The sequence below is a fragment of the Ischnura elegans genome, chromosome X (genome assembly GCF_921293095.1).
Source record: "Ischnura elegans chromosome X, ioIscEleg1.1, whole genome shotgun sequence".
Taxonomy (NCBI): Eukaryota; Metazoa; Arthropoda; class Insecta; order Odonata; family Coenagrionidae; genus Ischnura; species Ischnura elegans.
In genome coordinates this window covers 86,003,029-86,021,496 of record NC_060259.1, presented here as the reverse complement: position 1 = coordinate 86,021,496, position 18,468 = coordinate 86,003,029, and the positions used below count along the sequence as shown (strand labels likewise).

Sequence of the window (18,468 nt, the reverse complement as noted above, 5' to 3'; positions counted from 1 at the left end):
GAAAAATTATTTTGGTCCAGCTTTTTCTCTGGTTTTTCTCTTTTTCTTCTGGGCCTAATCTGGTTGTACTTTAGCTAACCTTGTTTTTCCCCATTATAAAACCTTAAAATGCATGTTTTGCTTTTCTAAGTCAATGTTCGCAGTTGGCGTACATTTTGGTTTTTCTTTGCTACATCTATCCTGTTTTCGGGTACAATTCCATAAGAGATCGGCAAAACCACCGAATAAAAGTAACGAATGAAATCAACTGATTTTGGCGTGGAACGATGAGATATTCATGGTTAAGGGAAAACCAAGTAGCACTCTTCCACGAACGTTTATTTGCTGTCGACTAATTTCGAAGGCTCTAGCGTCATCATCAAGGCAAACAGAAGGAGCACTCACAATGTCCATCTTTATATAATATATCCTCATCTGGTCTTCCTTCCCCCGACGAAGGCAACTAGCACCTCTAATATAGAATTATAAACATTCTTACTTTTTCATAATATCTCAATCTAAATAGCATATTTTAAACTGGTCACCAAAAGAAGGTATTCTGCAAAACTGCAACTCCAAGATTACACGGCTGTCGGGCGGTGCGGCGATGTCAACTCACTATAGTCTATTCACTTTATGCCTGCGGCTGAGCTTTCGTGAGAGCCCGGACACTCTCGGATGGCTTCGCCGATAGGGGAGGGGTAGTACCAAGCAAGGCCGTAGCCAGAAAATATTTTCGGGGGGGGGTTTAATCGAATAGTACACAAACGTAAAATTATTATTATCAGATAAATAAAATAGCGTATGCCGTTATATACACACACTAATTATAAACCATTAAAGGAAAATATAAACATATTATTATAAAATTAAATTTAGCCTTCTAGCTTTCTTTGCAGTGAACAAATTAATTAACCCCTCGGTGTCGATGTCAATTCTGCGGTGGATTGACATCAAAGGCAAACCGTTTAGTCTTTCTTGGCCTGAAGAGTTTCTTGAATAAGTTTTGCGGCGTTCTAGAGAAGAGAAAGTCCTCTCAGGAGTACATGTGGAAACAGGCAGTGTTGCAAAGATCTTTAGAAGTTTGTGAATAATCGGGAATAACCCCTCATTGCTACCTCCAATAACTTCAATAACCCATGTAGGGGCTGGGCGCTCTATTTCAAACTCTTTCTGCCATTTCATCCGCCACATGTCTGATTCAGCGTTTACGAAGACCAATTCCAAGTATTTTTTATAGAGGTCAAAATTGCGGCGGTTATTCTGTTCTTTGCAACACACAGGTGGTATTAACATATTGAGAGATGGTAATTTGTCTTTGTGATATTGAAATATGGACGTAAGCTGTTCAATGAAATCATCCCCCCTCACTGCGCCACTGCTTTTCACGTATATTTCCTCGTTAAAGGTAAATCTGGTTGCAGTGGCGTAGCCAGGAATTTCGTTTTGGCGGGTCCAAAACCAGGGGGGAAAATTTTTGAAAAAAAAGGGTACTAACACCATGCTAACAAGTTGTAAGTTGAGGGTTTTAAATTAATTTTAACACATTTCACAATCGAAAAAATATTTTGCAAATTCATTTTTCAATATGGGTGAAGCTCAGTGGCGTCTTGCCCATAAGGAATCTCGGACGCCGCCCCTCCCAAATATTTAAAAAAAGGAAAAAAATAAATATCCATTAATTTATCATTGTACATGTAATTAATCTAAGTTTTATTTTCAATCGCATGCATCGAGAGTGTACGAAAAACACGAAAAAAAATAGCGCGAAAGGTTCGTATTTGTAGCCGTGGGGCGCTGGCCAGAACGTCCCAATTCATCACAATGCAGATATATGGAGAGTGGTAGTGGTGGGGGCTGCTGGTGCTATGACGCGTCTAAGCCTGTGCCTTATTGGAGTCTTGGGACGCCGTCCCGACATGCGCAGAGCGACGAGTGTGTTGGCATCGCTGCGCCGGCCGGCTTGAAAAAAATTCTTGCCCGGCGCTGATTTCAACGAACGTGTAATTAATCACTTTGCTGGACAAAGGGAAAGAAGGATGGACTTCTGCTACAAGCAATATAACTAAAGGCAGGTAAGTAGAGTATTTCAGATTTTGTTAAAATGTGTGAGAAATGTTTAATTATTGATTTTAAATCATACTGTATTCAAGAAACATCGACAACAAAGCAATCGAAGGTTACATCTGCAATAACAAAGCGCGCGCATTCTAGAAGTGTTTCTTGCCTAGTGGAGGTCATTGACACTCCCCCCCCCCCCCTCCTCAGGTTTTACAAGTGTCATTGCTACCTAAATCATTGCAAATATTGTATAGGTTTCACTAATAACGCATTATGAGTGCGGAAACGAAAAAGAAGTCTATTGCGGGCTTATCCGCGCGAAAAATGTAGGCGCTAAAACGCAAAGTTACGTATTTTCGTTTGTATTGGTAAAATATCGCAGCAAATATATTTTTATTCTTCAAGATCATTGATCAGTACAATCGAGAGTCCGGACTAAGCTGATCCGTATGACCGAGAGTCTACTGCATTCAGTATTTATTAACCAAGCTTAATCAGGATGACTAGGTATTTTTGTCGAAAAAAACGGAACATATGGTACCACAAAATTTAATACCTATATTCACTTAAAAAACTCACTAAATTAAACAAAATATTAAAAATGTATGACCCCTCGGTGGAGTGCGCCCCCCAGTATTTGACTCACGAGCCGCCACTGTACGTATATCTTTAATTTCAAGTCCTTCTTAATATGTTCCACGTCCTCTATTCGTGGTCTTCCTTTTCCATTCCTGCCATCCAGTTGTACCTCGACTCCATCAGGCATTGATGTCTCATGACAACGGCGTAACTAGAGGGGGGGATTGGGGGATAGATCCTCCTCCAAAGCCTCAGAGAAATATAAAAAATATTTAAAACTCATGGACATCCAATTACTCTCGTCGGGATTGAAGGACGAAGGATTAATAAAGGCAAGTCACAGACGAAAATATATTTTATTTGAGTAATTAATTTACATGGATTGATTTCAATTTCATTTGGGTTGAACAATTGTTGCGTTCCACGTTTCTTCAGCGCATTCCATGCCTAGCCCAGGAGGCCGCGCTTTCGGCTCGTTATCCTGTTTAACGTGGGGATTCCCTTTCCGGTCCCCTGCTGTTCCGGTCAGGCCTATACCACGCACCCCGAGGTCAGAGTAGGGCCGTGACCCTCCTCTGGCCCCGTTCATTCTCACTCGCTCCACAGCTTGCTGACTGAGGTACCCATGGCCTCCTTTAATACTAGTATTAAAGAAAGTCATAGAGGAACCAATCGTGGAAGATGTCATCCATTGAGAAGTCACCTCCAGCCACCAGGCTGCGCTCGAAAGACCCATGGCCCCTATCAACCAGCGGCTGAAAGTGGTGATAGGACCCCGAGCCCTCACCGCTGCCATCGTGGGGGATAGGTAGAAGCTCCTCCTCTCCTTTGTCCCCCAGATAGCCTCCCTCCACAACTCCCTCCATCACTGCTTCAGCCAGGACCGTCACCTCCTCCTCCGTCTCCTGGCGTCGGCAGCAGCAAAGAACGCAGGCAATTATGTCTCTTAGTTATGGCTTAAAGAAAACAAGTCCACAACTAAGCAGCTATTAAAGCCAAATGAGGAACCCGAGAAGTGGTCTCCATGGAAATCCCATTGTTGCTCAGCGCCAGAGCCTTGAACATCTCATCCATGGTAACGAATGAAGGGGATTTGAAATCAATTGTTGCCTCCGACATGATTGAGATTTTAGGGTAATCAAAGGTTAAAAAAGTTTAAAAGCGACATGATATAAAACAATAATTAATCCTTTGAATAAAAAATTATTTCGATTTCAAGTTGAAATCCCTCGTTTTTATTGATTTGTTAAATTTATTCTCATGTGAGAAATCAGAAGCTGGTTTAATTTAACTTTGAATAAAGTTATACAAATTATTATTGCTAGCGGAGGAAATTAACCATAAAAAGTGGTTTGATTACTCACATATTATATTTTTAAATAAAGCGAGGTGGAAATTGCCATTACCTCGCAAAACAAAAAGTTGTAATACCTACTAAGATATTGAAGTGCCAGTGACCCACCGACATCATTGTAGGCTTGGGACACTGCTCAATATAGGCTGCGCCCCTCCCCCGAAGAGAAATAGCGTTTGAAATTTCACTAATCTAAGGCCCCTGGCCCGGGGCAGTCGGCCTTGGTCTGCCCCATCTGCCCCTTCTACCACCCAGTGTGCGGCCCTGGTGATTTCTATGCTTAGCATCTCAACATCCCTAATCCTGAAAATATAGAAACACCTATGGAAATTTATAAGAGATCACTTCTCTAAATATATTAAGCTGAGCATCAGGATAAGAAGTGTTTTTTTTTTCAGTTTTATTTTGCCGTTAAGAATGGTCCTGGTCAGTGGCGTAACTATGGGGAGGATTGATGGGGGATAGATATCGTGAATGACCGCAAATAGTAACTTTAAGAAGTAATACATATCGTTATATAATTTTAGGAAGGTATTTTTAAAGAGCATTTTTATTCGTGTGGATATTTTTATTCCTTTTTATTTATTTCACGCTAAATGTATTACATATTTCTACGCTTTTTCCATGTCCTAATTGTCACATAATTCAATTTATGATTTTCTTTATTTAAAATTTTTTTTATCGCTGAAATGGAAACTTGCGTGAGCGAGGAACATTAGAGCAGTAGAATGTCGTTCCCAAGTTAATAACCCGTTCTATGTAAACCATTCGGGGCCGTCCCTTGCCCTTCTTCACGCCCACCTGTCCCTCTGCGCGATTCTCCTCATCAGCATATCCTGCAGGGGCGGCCCGGGGCGATTGGGGACGGGGGCTCATGATGTGGCCCTCCTTTCCGGGGTATTAGGGATTTTTTCCCCGAAAAAATTTATGATACCACATACCTGAAATTAGATTTTGGTGCTATTGTGAATAAATGTTAATTCAAAAATATCACAATTTCGTAAGGAAAATACTATGAAATATGAGAATTTCAGAGCTTATAAAAGTAAAAAATTACTATGGTTTTATCATCTATTAAGTGAATTTGTTCCTTGACACAGCACCGAAATCTAAAAATCCTTAAAAATAAACTTTTTGAATGACCTTTCAAAGAAGAACCATATTCTTTTTTACTATTCGACGCCTTTATTTTATTATTAATTTTTATAAAATTTTATTACTCTGAGAATATTTTAAATAAAGCAACCAATGAAAACGTAGAATTTTATAATTGTAAAAAATATTTTGGCCCAAGTAATGTAATTTTTTTATTACGAGTTTCATATACGCTTCGCGATTTACGCGAGCGTTGTGGGGGTTCCCTAAGCTCGTGGCCCTCGGCGATCGCCGACCGGCCGACCTGCGGCCAGACCGCCCTTGCTATCATGATGCGGCGAACTAAGTTGTCCCATGTTCTTTCGGTTTTTAGAAGACTTTTTCTTCTCTGCAATTATCCTTATTTCTTACTCAGTCGATGCATTTTATCGTTCTCCAGTAGAACCTCATTTCGGATGCTTCCACTCTTGACTTCGCCCTGCTGTCAACGTCAAAGCCTCGTTCCCATGCAGAAAAGAGCCCCATATCGTTGGCTAAGTTCTAACAACACGTATCACAAAAATAGCAACTTTCAGGAGAGCAAAAAAACGATTTTCAATTGTATGCTAAAATTAAAAACCAAAAATTCATGAAACTGAAAAATATGCATACATTTGCCAAAAAAGAGTGGTTTTTGTTTGAATTTTACTTTTTAATTTTATTGCACTATGTTAAAGATACCTATGTCGAACCGGACAAATTTTGAGATGCGTTTGATTTTAAGAACTTTGCCATCGATATATGTATACACTATTATGGGCCGTACCATGCTTTCCTTTCCTTTTCTTCAACTATTGTTTTCATCACGCCATCATTGCTCAAATACGTTTTCCCCTAAGTGTCGTCTATTGAATAAGTGAACCTTTTTCTTACATGTCTGCTTGTATTATCAGGTGATAAATTCATCTTTTTTAAATGCTCTTTTCACCGGTAATTTTATACTGACCTACTTTCTTTTTTTTCGTCCCTCGCTGTTCATTGCAAACTTAACACATTGAGGCGGTTTAATTTTTATGGGGTAATACAGTTCCAAATACTCACTAAATTGGTCACCATGTTTCTTATTCGTGCATACATCGAACGTCGAAAATGGCCAATTCTTCAAATATTTTCTGTATTACAAAATCTATGCCTTTGAACAACGCACAAAAAGTACTGATGTGTTTAGCAACCCATCACCTCTAGATTTTTCTTACCCGAGATTCGCTTGAATATATACTCTGAAAGCGGGGAGGCATAGTAGGCTTAAATCGAAAAAAGCCGGACAAAACCTCAAAAATGTTTTTTTTAGAAAGGAAGTTGAAAAATGGCACGGTTATTGGCAATAAATTATTACATGTTTTGACTAAAACCATTTTTCATAAGTCGCTTTTTTAAACAATAGGCATAGCCTCGAATTTGATCCAATTTCGTAATTAGAAACCTAGATTAATAGCTGAGTACTTAAACAATTATACGACATCCATTGAGTAATAAATTTAAACAGTGGCATAGAGAATGCATATAATTTATTTCTATTCGTAAGGTAACGCACGTTAAGGTGTTGGCTTCTCATCCTGGGGGTCCGCATTCAAATACCGGTGAAGGCGGAGATTTTTCCAATATTTCCCGGTGCCTGCTAGAGTACTTAGATGAAGGCACTTGGAGCACAGCACTGCTTTCGTCGGACGGTGTTACAAGTAATAAAACAATTACCATGGATACTACCGTGATGATGTTATCTTACCTTTCCCTCTCCACTCTTGCTGCTCATGGGGGCTGACATGTTAGCTTTCTTTTTATTGCATTAACTTCATTACATTATTACATTTAATCTGCTTGAATCAAGGAAGTGCATCTGGTGGCTGGTTTCAAAATACTTCTGTTGTAAATTATAACATAAACATGAATTATTACTTTATAATGTGTAACAGCGAACAATATATCAATTCTGTGTTAAGTAATGAAATGGATATTCCCCAAAATTGAGCAATGAACACCGTCTCTCATTTAGAAAATTATAATACACACAGCAAGGTCCTCATTATAGGATATGTTCCTCCTCAAGCCTTTTCAATGAATCGATATCATTAATACTCCTCTTCCGTGAAGGCTTGTGATCTGACATTCGTCCGAGACGTCAGCGAAAACCACAAATAAACCGCCGTGTACTCATCAGGGACGGTTATTGGTGGATGCGAAGTGCCCGCTGAGTTGCCATGCGACGCTGTCTCCGAGTCTCCTCGCCATTGCTGTCGTAGCCCATGTCATGATGATGCTGTTTTGTGAGGTGATGTAATTTAATTAATTGGAATTAGTATGCTACAAGATGACATTTTTACGCTTCAAAAACTCCTCCTTTTAACATAGACAAGCCTATAAGACTCAGGTCACTGAGATAATTTACAACATACATTTACTTTCATTGGTGGAGAAGAGGTTACATTTTCATGAAATAATTCATAATTTATTTGGCGATAGACGCTCTCAAAGAAAAGGTTTAGTGATTTGAGAAGTGCAGATGGACAAAATGATTCTGAAGGAGGGTAGAAGGAGATAAATGCATGGTGCCTAAAGGGCGCCTTCTTGATAGTTGGAATTTTAAGTATTTCATTGATTTTTCCCAGGTGAGGAAGAAATTTTATTTCAGAAACACGCGAAAAAATAATGTCTACATTCTCTTTGGATTTTCACCGCGTCAGATCGGAGGTGAACTTTGGACCTGAAGACCCTGACTACAATGTCAGCGAAACTGTTGTCGCCAAAAGCAAACGTAGGTGGTGAAAACCCAAAGATAATGCAGAGATTATCTGGTCAACGCTGCAAAAATCTTCGAAATATGCGAAAGAAACTTAACTTCGATGATAATGCGAATGCTGCATTAATTTTGTTTCGAGCGAGACACCTTGCTTGAGATTCTAAAATTTGATTTACGTTGAAGAAGGAAAAATGAAATATTACTTCAAACATGTGAAAGGAAGTTTCTCTAGATTTAAAGGTTACTTATCGAGAAGAGCTTAGAAAGTACGGGCGTCAGAGAAGACAATTTGAAATTAGACTTTGTTAGAATGTTTTTTCCTCATCCGTCAGCCCTCCGATCACCTGCTGATTCCACGAGCACGAGACCGACTCAGCGCTGTCCCCCAGACCGTCGCGAGCCGCGCTCTTCAAGTCTTTGGCCACCGATGTCCTCTCGGCTGGTAGACTCGGAATCCGTAGCAGGCCCGCTTTGGTGGCCACGGAGTCGGATGGAGGACCTGGGAAAAATAAAAGGAAGATGAGTGGCGCTGCGTCCGTCAGACATTCTGGTTCTTTTGAATGGCAATTTTCACGAATATTACAAAAGAGGAATAAATATGTTGTCACCCACAGCGCATTTAAATGGGTTTATAATAGTCACGGCGCTGACGGACAAACTGATCCGAGTTATATGGAGACATAAGGAATTATTAGGGATATTAACGGAAATTTATATACTTGATGATGCCATTGACTGAAACTCGAAAAATTTCAATGCTATTCCTCGCAATTGAAAACAGAATACTGCAAAATATAGGTTAAAAAAGTGGATTGCAATGCACTCATAACCGCGCCGTGATCAGTATTGAAAACCGAATGAAATGCGACAGAGGAGGCGTAGGAAATCAGCCTTCTATGGGGTGGAATCACGCCTCCTCTTTGCTGTCTCCTTGGCATTTCCAATCGCCGGCGTGGTGCCCTCTGCATTAGCCTTCTCTTAACGAAAGGCGCCAAGGGGACCACGGCTTAACGTCCCATCCGACGGACCGAATGTTGCGCTTGAAAATGTCTTCCATACAACTTTCGATCAGAGATCGGGAAAGCTCAGAAAATCTATCACAAAAACTGGATTTGAACGACACGATTGGTATAATGAAACTTATCATTGAAGTGTTCGTATAAAGGAATGACGGTACAGGTATACCAAAAATTATTTTTTCATACTCCGAAATTAAGAGTTGAAAGAAAATTAGTATCTTGCCAAAAGTGGCTAAATTTAACAGCAAAATCCCACATTGGGGGCATGGAAACAGAGTGAGCAAGCAATATTTTTGTTGTCCATATTTCATAAGTTTTCAGAAAGACATATCAAATCATATTTCAATGGCTCAAGTATTGACATACTTTGATATTTGCAGATAATTTTTAATCTAGAAATCTAATAAAATATTTTATTTAATGCATTTTTTAATTGACTGTGACTATATATTAGACGGATTCAATATGACAACCAGAAACAAAGAAAAAAACGGATACCACAAAAGTCACCAAGCAAACCGAGGAAATTCAGGCGATCCCTCAAAATTAGAAAAAATCAACGATGCATTGGGATAAAATAGTTGATTTGATTGTGGATTTCAAGTTTATTTTGGGGGTGTATCATTAATTCGGATGTAAGTTAAGCACATGGCTCATTTTCTTTGAATTGCACCTTTAAATCTATGTGCAATAATTGAATAAGGATTTAATGAGGAAAAAATTATCCAATATGCCTTCTTTGAATAATGATTATGAATTCCGCCTTAGTGTTTATGATTGGCAAGTGGATTCATAAACACTTTAAACGAAATGTGTAAATTTGTAAAAGTACCTTGACGCAGTAAAATTAACATAACGGATCACTCTGCAACTATTTGCCGTGAAGTAAAACCTTTATTAGTTACCTACGTAAACTACGAGCGTGTGCGACGTCGCGAAATGAATGTCGGGCCTTTTTGTGTGTAGGGTGGCGCCCCGAGTCCCTTGCACTATCGCGGATTTCCCCCCCCTTAAATTCCACCCACAATCCTGAGGACTCTTCCTCCCCCTGACCACTGGCTCCTCCTAACGACGCGCATCCCGACCGCCTTCGTCATGCAGTCGAGTTCAAAATCAGGCCAACAATTTTGACTCTACCTCGGGCTATTTGTGCATGACAACCTCCCCTCATAAACTTAGTGATTCCCCGCCCTCTCATGGCTGTAAGTAAGGAGCAATGCGTCACTTCAGTTTTTTCCCCTCAGTCCTCATTCCTTCCCAGTAAAGTTTGAGTCTCACAGCGGTTTGGTTAGTGCTGAGATGTGGACGTTTGTCGCTGAAGAGTACTGGTGAGTATTATTCTCGTACATAACTAATTCCTCCGTGCTATTTCTACTTATTTCATCTTAATTTTAGTGCAAGAATGCAGTTTTCTTTCGCAATAGGATTTGGTCAAAATTAATGAAGTTCTTGTACCCGTATTCTATGTTTAGACTTCTATCTTTCGTAACCGCTTTAAAAATCTGGTTCCATAAGCAATGTCTCGTGACGAAATGTATTACCACGTACGTGTTAATATATGGATGCATGAATTTGGTTCACATATTCGCATATGCTTGGTTCAGTTACAACTTTTTAGAAGTGCACGTGAACTTGTACTAGATACAGAATCATGAAACAAGACCTAATTGCCTAATGGCACAAATTAGTGGACATAGCAGGCAGTTCCGCTGTGACAATCCCTTCTAGTCATCTACATAATACCCTGCGAGCCACTTGTAGGGTGTTTGGCAGGGGGTGATCAATCACCAGCATGCTGCATGCATAGGATTCCCACATGCACACCACACGGTCCAAAAAACGTCACGTATACTAACAAATTATACTATAATATGCTGTTAGAAATAATAATAAAATTAAGAAACATGCAATAAGTTTTACATAGGCTAGTTGGCTACACTACAAGTCATGCAATTTATCTATGAGTTCCATCGCTGCCGTTATAATCTCTTATCGATCGTGGAAAAAATGACATTCTGAATCTGTCTGTTCTACAATCTATCTCTCTTATTTTACTTATATGATCTGATCTTCCGTAGTATTTTGGCGTCCGTAAGATATGGATAACCCCTAAGAAAAGACACTGCTCTTGAATTTATCTACAACGTTTAGTCTATTTTTCAATCTACGGTCCGACGGAGATTCCCATCTGAGTTTATCTAAGAGGTCAGTTACACTAACAAGACTATCGTTACGACCTTTCACATACCTGGAAGCTCATCTTTGCACGCGTTCTAACTCTATTATTAAACCTTTTTCATGAGGGTCCCAAACACTGGCAGTATATTCCAAATGTGGTCGAACAAGGGAAAAGTAGCTAATTTGTCTCACTTTGTCGTCACACTTTCCTAATATCCTTTTAACAAAACCCATTTTACGATTAGCAAGACCGGTCATTTCTCTGATATGTTATATGGATAGAAGTATGGTGTCATCAATACTATTTTTGTGCTATAGCTTAAGAGCATTTTCTTATAATTTACAGTTTACAAAAGGTGGTGTGAATAATTCAATTAATCGATTGAATGAAGGTGCAAGGCTAAAATCAAGCTTTCAACCACCCCAACGAAGGCATCGGGTCAACCCTTGGAGTGTTGTCATCGGTCATACTGCCAGCAGTATGCATGTCTCAAGGAAATAATGTGAACCTTCCTGCTGTGTTACATAACGGCATGAGCGAGTGTTCATCCAGCTACACAGTGAAGTGAAAGTGTCAATGGTTCATCTAAAATTTTTTTGTCATTTGTGTGATCAATGTGAAGTGTTGATGAATATAAATCTTTTGAAGAGTTGTTGTTGCAAAGCTGAGCTCTACCGCCGATGGCCATGGAAGCAAATGCATGGTAGGGATTCTTCTCCTCTTTCAGTTTGATTCAATATGAAGCTTGAAAATTCTTTTCAGATAATCATGTATAACAAACTTGTTTTAGCAGCAACTTTTTCTGATCGAAAGGATAATTCTTTGACGAAAATTGCGGCGTCTTTTTGAAAATCCACTATATAGTTAGAATGATGAATTTAGTGTTTTTTTGCAATATAGCGAGATTAGCTCGTTGAGTATTAAATGCTATTTATGTCCTATAGTACTAATAGTGCTGAATAATTTTAATGTCGTGTAACCCGGAATCTAATTTCCCCTGGCTCGACTTTTTGATTTGCGATGCGAAGCATAGTGAACTTACCAATGTTCCAATACATAAATTTTTAAGGTTCAGCAGTCATTTGTCATTAGTTTAAATATTTAATCAAAGTGCCAACAATATGAGGATATAATTGTCAAGGAAGTATGTATTTAGTAAAATTTAAAAGGAAAGAGTTAGATACTGAAGAACAACAGACTCGCCAATATGGGGTGTTGGGTTAGAGTGAGAAACGTATTTGGTTGGGGGAAGTAGATTAACTTATTTCCAACTTCCCACTTTTCTGTGGATACATGAATGTGCTATCCTACGTGAAGCAGTGACCGCGGCGGACGGGACTCCATTTGATCATGTATTTCTCATATGTCATCCACACTGGTGAAATCCTGGCTGGATAATTTTCGAGTCGTTTATCTATGTCTCTCCTGAATGACATGACTTTAAAGGACGTACCGCTACCTCTAGACCGAATACATCTTCTTAATTATGTTTATATCAGATTTCTGTATATTTAGCAATTGCTTAGCTTAGCAATAGCTTAATTTTTTAAATTTATGATAAACCCCTCCCCATACTTTTTCTTCGTCACGTAGTCCACGGAAAAATATAATCTGTTTGGTAGCTGGAGTAAAACCCGAGCCCTTTCCTGGTGTATTTCTCCCTATCATCGTGATTTATGTATGAACAATCAAGTATATTGACCAAAGATTTAGTAAGATTTAATCATGCTTAAGGGTTGCGAGGAGAACGAATGGTGTTCCTTCAACTTTTGATAAGGAATCCTCACTGGCCAAGTCTGAATTACACATCCATAAATATTCACAGTTAGACATGATGAAACATTCTGTTGCAGAAACGCGTTGATTTAAATCCATGAAATAGTTCAGTTAGTAGTTAGCAATTGACAATCACTCAAGTAGAGGCGACCAAGGTATGAACTTGGCGAGTGCTTAAGCTGAAATTAATTGAATTATTTCTAGACTGCTTTTTCTTGCGGCACGCAACTAACGCACACTATTACACTTAATTACTGTGATCTCAGACCGTCGCATAGGCATACCGCTTATTAGCTCACAAAGTGCGCAATTAACTGTTACTTACAATGGTTATATTCGGAAGAAAGGTTAATTACAACTTGTTATCATTTTTGACATGTTTAAACCTATTGAAGATGCCATTTTCTTTAATTGAATGAATAATAAAATAAATTTAATAAACTATTATGAATTTATTTAATGCAAAGATATTAATTAATATGATTGAATTATTACGATATTGCTTATCTCGAGTAAGAGTCGACGATGAAAACAAAAAATTGTGGATGTCTTCACGAAAAGAAAAACAATCCTAGCAGTCCGTTCATATATTTTTCGTTGAGGTTGCTGGTTTCGCGGGTGAATAATATCTTGGCGATGGTTAATTAGGCTACAGTGTTTGTTGGAGAACTTGCCAGTATTTTCCGTAAGCGACGAATACGACCCTTGAATTGAAATTAATAATGCTCAATGTTGATTTCCTTCAATTTTTAGGTTTTCAGTCGTCAGTAAATATGATAAATGTATGACCATGAAGTGAATTGTTAAGGGGAGAATTTCTATGCACTAATGCAAACACAATTGTACTAATCGCACAATGGTAATGTCATTATCGCTCATGAAGTCCAAACATCTATTCACTGCCTATCTTCGCTATTCACTCTCGTTTGCAATTATTTTACGTGATTAGCATCTTATGTGACTTGCTTATGCCTGAGTGCAAAATTACAACCTTTGTTCACTTGGACATTAAAAATTCATGTTCTCACTTACCTCAGTCAATACCGTTGTTTTTTCTTCTTTGTAGTTCAGTAGATAGCTCATAGATACTGCTCTCCATTATCATTTCCTCTGAATGAGACGGTGACTTCAACGAACGAAGAAACGGCTGAAAAAGTCCAAAATACTAAATTTATAAATTTAAAACTTGCAAAAATGTGATTCTATCAAAACGACGGTTAGTGAAGGACTGGGGTGTGTTGTGTTTTATTCGTGAGCAGGGGGGAAGGGGAGGTGCTTGATTGGAGACGACAGTTGAATGCAGACCGTTAGTATTATAAAGTATTGTTTTTCGTAAATCGATGATGCGTTCTGCAAACTTACCTTCTGACCTTCGGAGACGACTAGAAAATTCTGTAACATTGATCACGTGTTTCATGACCGTTGGCTCTTAAAGATTTTTCGCGCTATTTTTGTGTAACATCGCCAGCTTGAGAACAAATCCTATTGGTTAAGCGAAGCATTGGTTCTCCGCGGGAAATAGTTTTTATTTATAATACATAGTATATCAACGTATTTATTAATGTATATTACTAGATAAAATTTCAAACAACCCAATATCAACGATCTTTAGCGTTTCGTACATATTTCGTTGCCTTAAAATGAAATGGTATATACATTATCGTGACGTCACAGGCATGCGTCATACGGCTGACTCAGTGTCAGAAGTACCCCTCCCTCAATTCCTGGACTGCACTTCGCGGCGAGCTCTCTTGGGGTTAAGAGGTGAGTACCTGAACTATTCTTTTGCTGATCTTTTATGCATTTTTGTATGATTTTTGAAGCAACTCTCTGATGTAGAGAATAATTCAACAACACTATTTATTCATCTTTGTTAAGTAATCGTGATCGTAGCAACTATTATTTTGAACGAAACACTTTTTTACGCCAACCGTCTTCCGTTCCAACTTTATATACAATGTGAGGAATGTACCTCTAAGTTAAAATTAGTGTCAGAGTAGTTTGTTTAAGGAACGCTGGTGATAGGAAAACATCCCCTTCGAAGACAATCGTCCTGGTTTTCCTCTCGACCCTGTTAATTTTAAATCACTTGATTTGCCAATGCGATTTCACGTGACGAATACCCGATTGCTCAAATTGTGTGATCCCCTTTTGCGTAACTATGTATTCGTTTACGAGTGTTATATGTGTAACTTTTGAAAATTGGATTTCGCTATGGAGTGCGAGTATTTGAAGTGAGTAACATGCGAGTAGTTTTAGCTTTGCATTGATCGTGTGTCTAATAGCACGAAGATAACGGTTTGATTACGGAAATAATGATCCTAACGGCAATACTGTGGCTTACTTTCAGTACTTTGGCATTTTATCGCTGTGACTGTAATTGTAAGGTATTAACAGTAGACGAGGAACTGTATGACAGTTTCGTTATTGATTATGAGAGAACTTGAAATTGCATAGTGTAGCTATTATTATTCTTGTTTGCTTTAAAGATTTTTTCTTATCGGTACCTTCATGGCGAGTTATTCCACATTTTAATGGTTTCCAAGAGGCTTTAATCGTCCTTAATATTTAAGCCACGTAAGTTACAACAGAATAATTTCGTTAGGATATATGCTGACACTCCTAAACCGCTTTGAAATAATAAGCCGTAAAATTTGGACGGGGAGGTTAAGTAAGAGAACATTGGCGATCATAATTCGATTTACAGCACTTCATTTGGCATTTTTTTTTTACACGCAACTCTGAGGTCGTTAGTATGATAATATGTTGTAATCTTTAATTTCATCATCACCTTGAGTTATGTGTTATGTTAACTGTATAATTTTAGGGCTTAATTATATTGACAACCATAAATGCGAAATTTTTCTTTTCAGGTACACGAGTAAAATGGGGATAGCGAATCAATGCCGTGAAACGGGTGGGGTCAAATGGGGAATGCGATGAGGTTTCAAGGAAGAAGCAGCATTCGGGAAAATGGTGAGTTAATATAATTCACTTTATCATTTGATGTCTTTGAATATTACCATATTTAGATCTTTTTTATCTTTATCTCTCTTCATTGCTATAGGTGAACGAAATACTGTGAGTTACGGATATTATAACGTATTGTGCGATAATTCTTATGATTTCAATTTTTTTAAATTTCAAAATTTATTAATTAACTTTTTTTCGATGATCCGAATGCCCTAGTTTTAAGTTTTTGACCCTTGGTGACTATTATGTCTTCGAAGGCCGCTAGGAGGAATGAAAAATGTTTTTAGTTTACGTATCTCACGTAAATTTTAAGCGATAATATTTAATGATGCCACGTGGAGAGAGATGGAATTTCTTGAATACTCATTTAAATGGTTCTTAATATGCGATATACGAGGTATTCCTTTCGTCTCCTACCGTACACTTGCCCCTCCAGTATTGCCTTCTTCAGGCAATCATAATAAGTGCTCCAGGATACATCCGTTACTCGTGGTCTGCGTTCTGCTTGCTCGGATATCCATTTAATTTTCTTATAGCCGAATAGCTATCAGTTTCCCTACCACTGTCATTGCCCAGGACTTCCATGGTAAAGAATGCTCAAACATTAAGTTCTGATGAGTTGTCTCCTTACTTTATGCTCAAATTTCCTGCTCATATAAGTGAGGTGATGCTTTATTTTTCTGAAAAGTTCTCTTCGCCTGGGCTATCCTACTGATTATTTCTTTCATGATTCTTCCGCCGCTGGTTATTCTGCTTCCCAAATATTAAATTAGTCGACTTATTCCAACGCTTGTTTCCTTTAGTTTATGCTTTTCTTGACTTCCTGTCGCTTGCTACACTCTATTTTTTAATGGTGATTTTTTAGATTGCTTTGGTCATTGTCCTACCTATCTTCACTTTAATATTTTGAAATTTTTTCAATTCTCAGTTTATGTTTCCTCGTGGATATTCATGCATTGAAGATTCCGGACTTTTCTTTGATTTAATCGGATCCATTTTAGTTCTGAGCTGATGAAATTACAGGAGAAATAATTCGGCCTTGACGCACTCCGTTCCTAATTCTTGATTCCCCATAGATGTGTCCACATTTTATCACGTGTTTAGAAAAATAAATTGTGGATGATTCACCTGTCATTGTTAAGTACAATACTTATTTCAGAATTGCAAGCATTGAATTCCAACCCACGCTAGTTATGCGTCATATCATAACTCTATAGATATTTAAATTGTTTTTGACCTTGATCGCCCTCCATCTCATGCAGATATTCAAACCATCTCTTCACATTGTATCAAATATCGGTCATGAGTTCTCCGTTGTATCACTTACGGTTTACATTTTACGCTTTTTATTTGAAGTTTTTCAAGTTCCTTTCCCAAACGAGCCTCTAATTTTCCATGCACACGATGTTTTTATATTCCTAGACCATGTTTCACTGGCCTGTCTGGCTTTATGACAAATATCGTTCCCTATTTTAAGTATTCTTGTACTTTAGTGTGTCTTCAATGCGATCCAAGACTTTCTGCGTGATCCAACCTTATGATTTCCTTCTCTCAAGAACTTCTTTATTTGCTTTCGTTAGCTCAGTGCCTAAGATTTTCCGACTCTCTTCCTCTAATATCTCGGTCAGATCTGATGCTAGATTATTCTGCACTGCTTACCGAAATTACACTTTCCTAAATCATTCTACTTGGCTAATGCTTTCCACCGCTTCGTTTTTTTAAATATTGAGTAACAGGACTTCGCTATTAAGTTATGACCTCTGTGGTTACATACCCTAGGGTAGTTTATGTCGTCCTTTTCCTAGTTTCTGAATCTGTTTTTGGTAGAATTCAATCAATTTAGAATCTTCTCATGTATGTTGGTGTTTCTCTCGTGAAGATTTTGCGGCTGTGACAATTAAATGTTGTTTTAGCAACCACTAGCTTGTGATGTGTGTTAGTCTTTCATTTTGGTTACACTATCTTTGTTTTCCGGAAATTATCCAGTCATGACCTTTGCCGATGATATATTCACTTTCTGGGAGAATATTTACATTTTATTCATCTCTTCCTTGCTCTATTACTTCTGTTTTTTCTTGATAGACCTATTCCGCTTCTACATTTTTTATCAAATCTTTTGTCTGCTTACAAACCTTCTGAGCTGCAGTAATTATGGATTTTGGTTTATATCTCAGCCATTGCCAACCGATCATTAAATTGTAAGTGGTCTTTTAATCTGCGCTCTTTATTATCACTATCCCCACTTCATTGTTACCTTTTAGCGATCCTGAGTGTATTTTTCCGTAGCATCCATTCCATAAGTTTCCCACTTCATGCCATTTCATTTCGCTTATTCTTAATACGTCGAGGATCATTCTTCATATCTCCACCCACAAAGCGATAAAACGTTTCATCTTTAAGAAAATATATCGCACATGATATATGTACTCGCTGTTGTAGCCCTCGCATTGAATTTCGAATTGGTGACTAACTTTGTATAACTTAATTATATTTTACTCAATATGTTGTGTGAATCATGTTTGTAATGAATATACTGGATTTGAATTATTGGGATAACTGTGGTAGTTACCCCTACCCTTCCACATTGCATTAATAATGCCAGCAAATTGATATTACGATGCCTGCAGTGAAAAAAGTGTGGCTCTCTTGATAATTTCAGCTTCCGCCTTTTCACATA

General features: G+C 38.2%; 1 long non-coding RNA gene across 1 annotated transcript; it reads right to left on the bottom strand.

Moving 5' to 3' along the window:
• Positions 1 to 6,655: 6,655 nt before the first annotated feature.
• Positions 6,656 to 14,118, bottom strand: LOC124171568. The gene is made up of 3 exons (XR_006867850.1): positions 13,851 to 14,118; positions 8,189 to 8,343; positions 6,656 to 7,364 (listed from the first exon to the last, which is right to left on the bottom strand). It is a non-coding gene; the product is annotated as an uncharacterized LOC124171568 (long non-coding RNA).
• Positions 14,119 to 18,468: the final 4,350 nt, after the last annotated feature.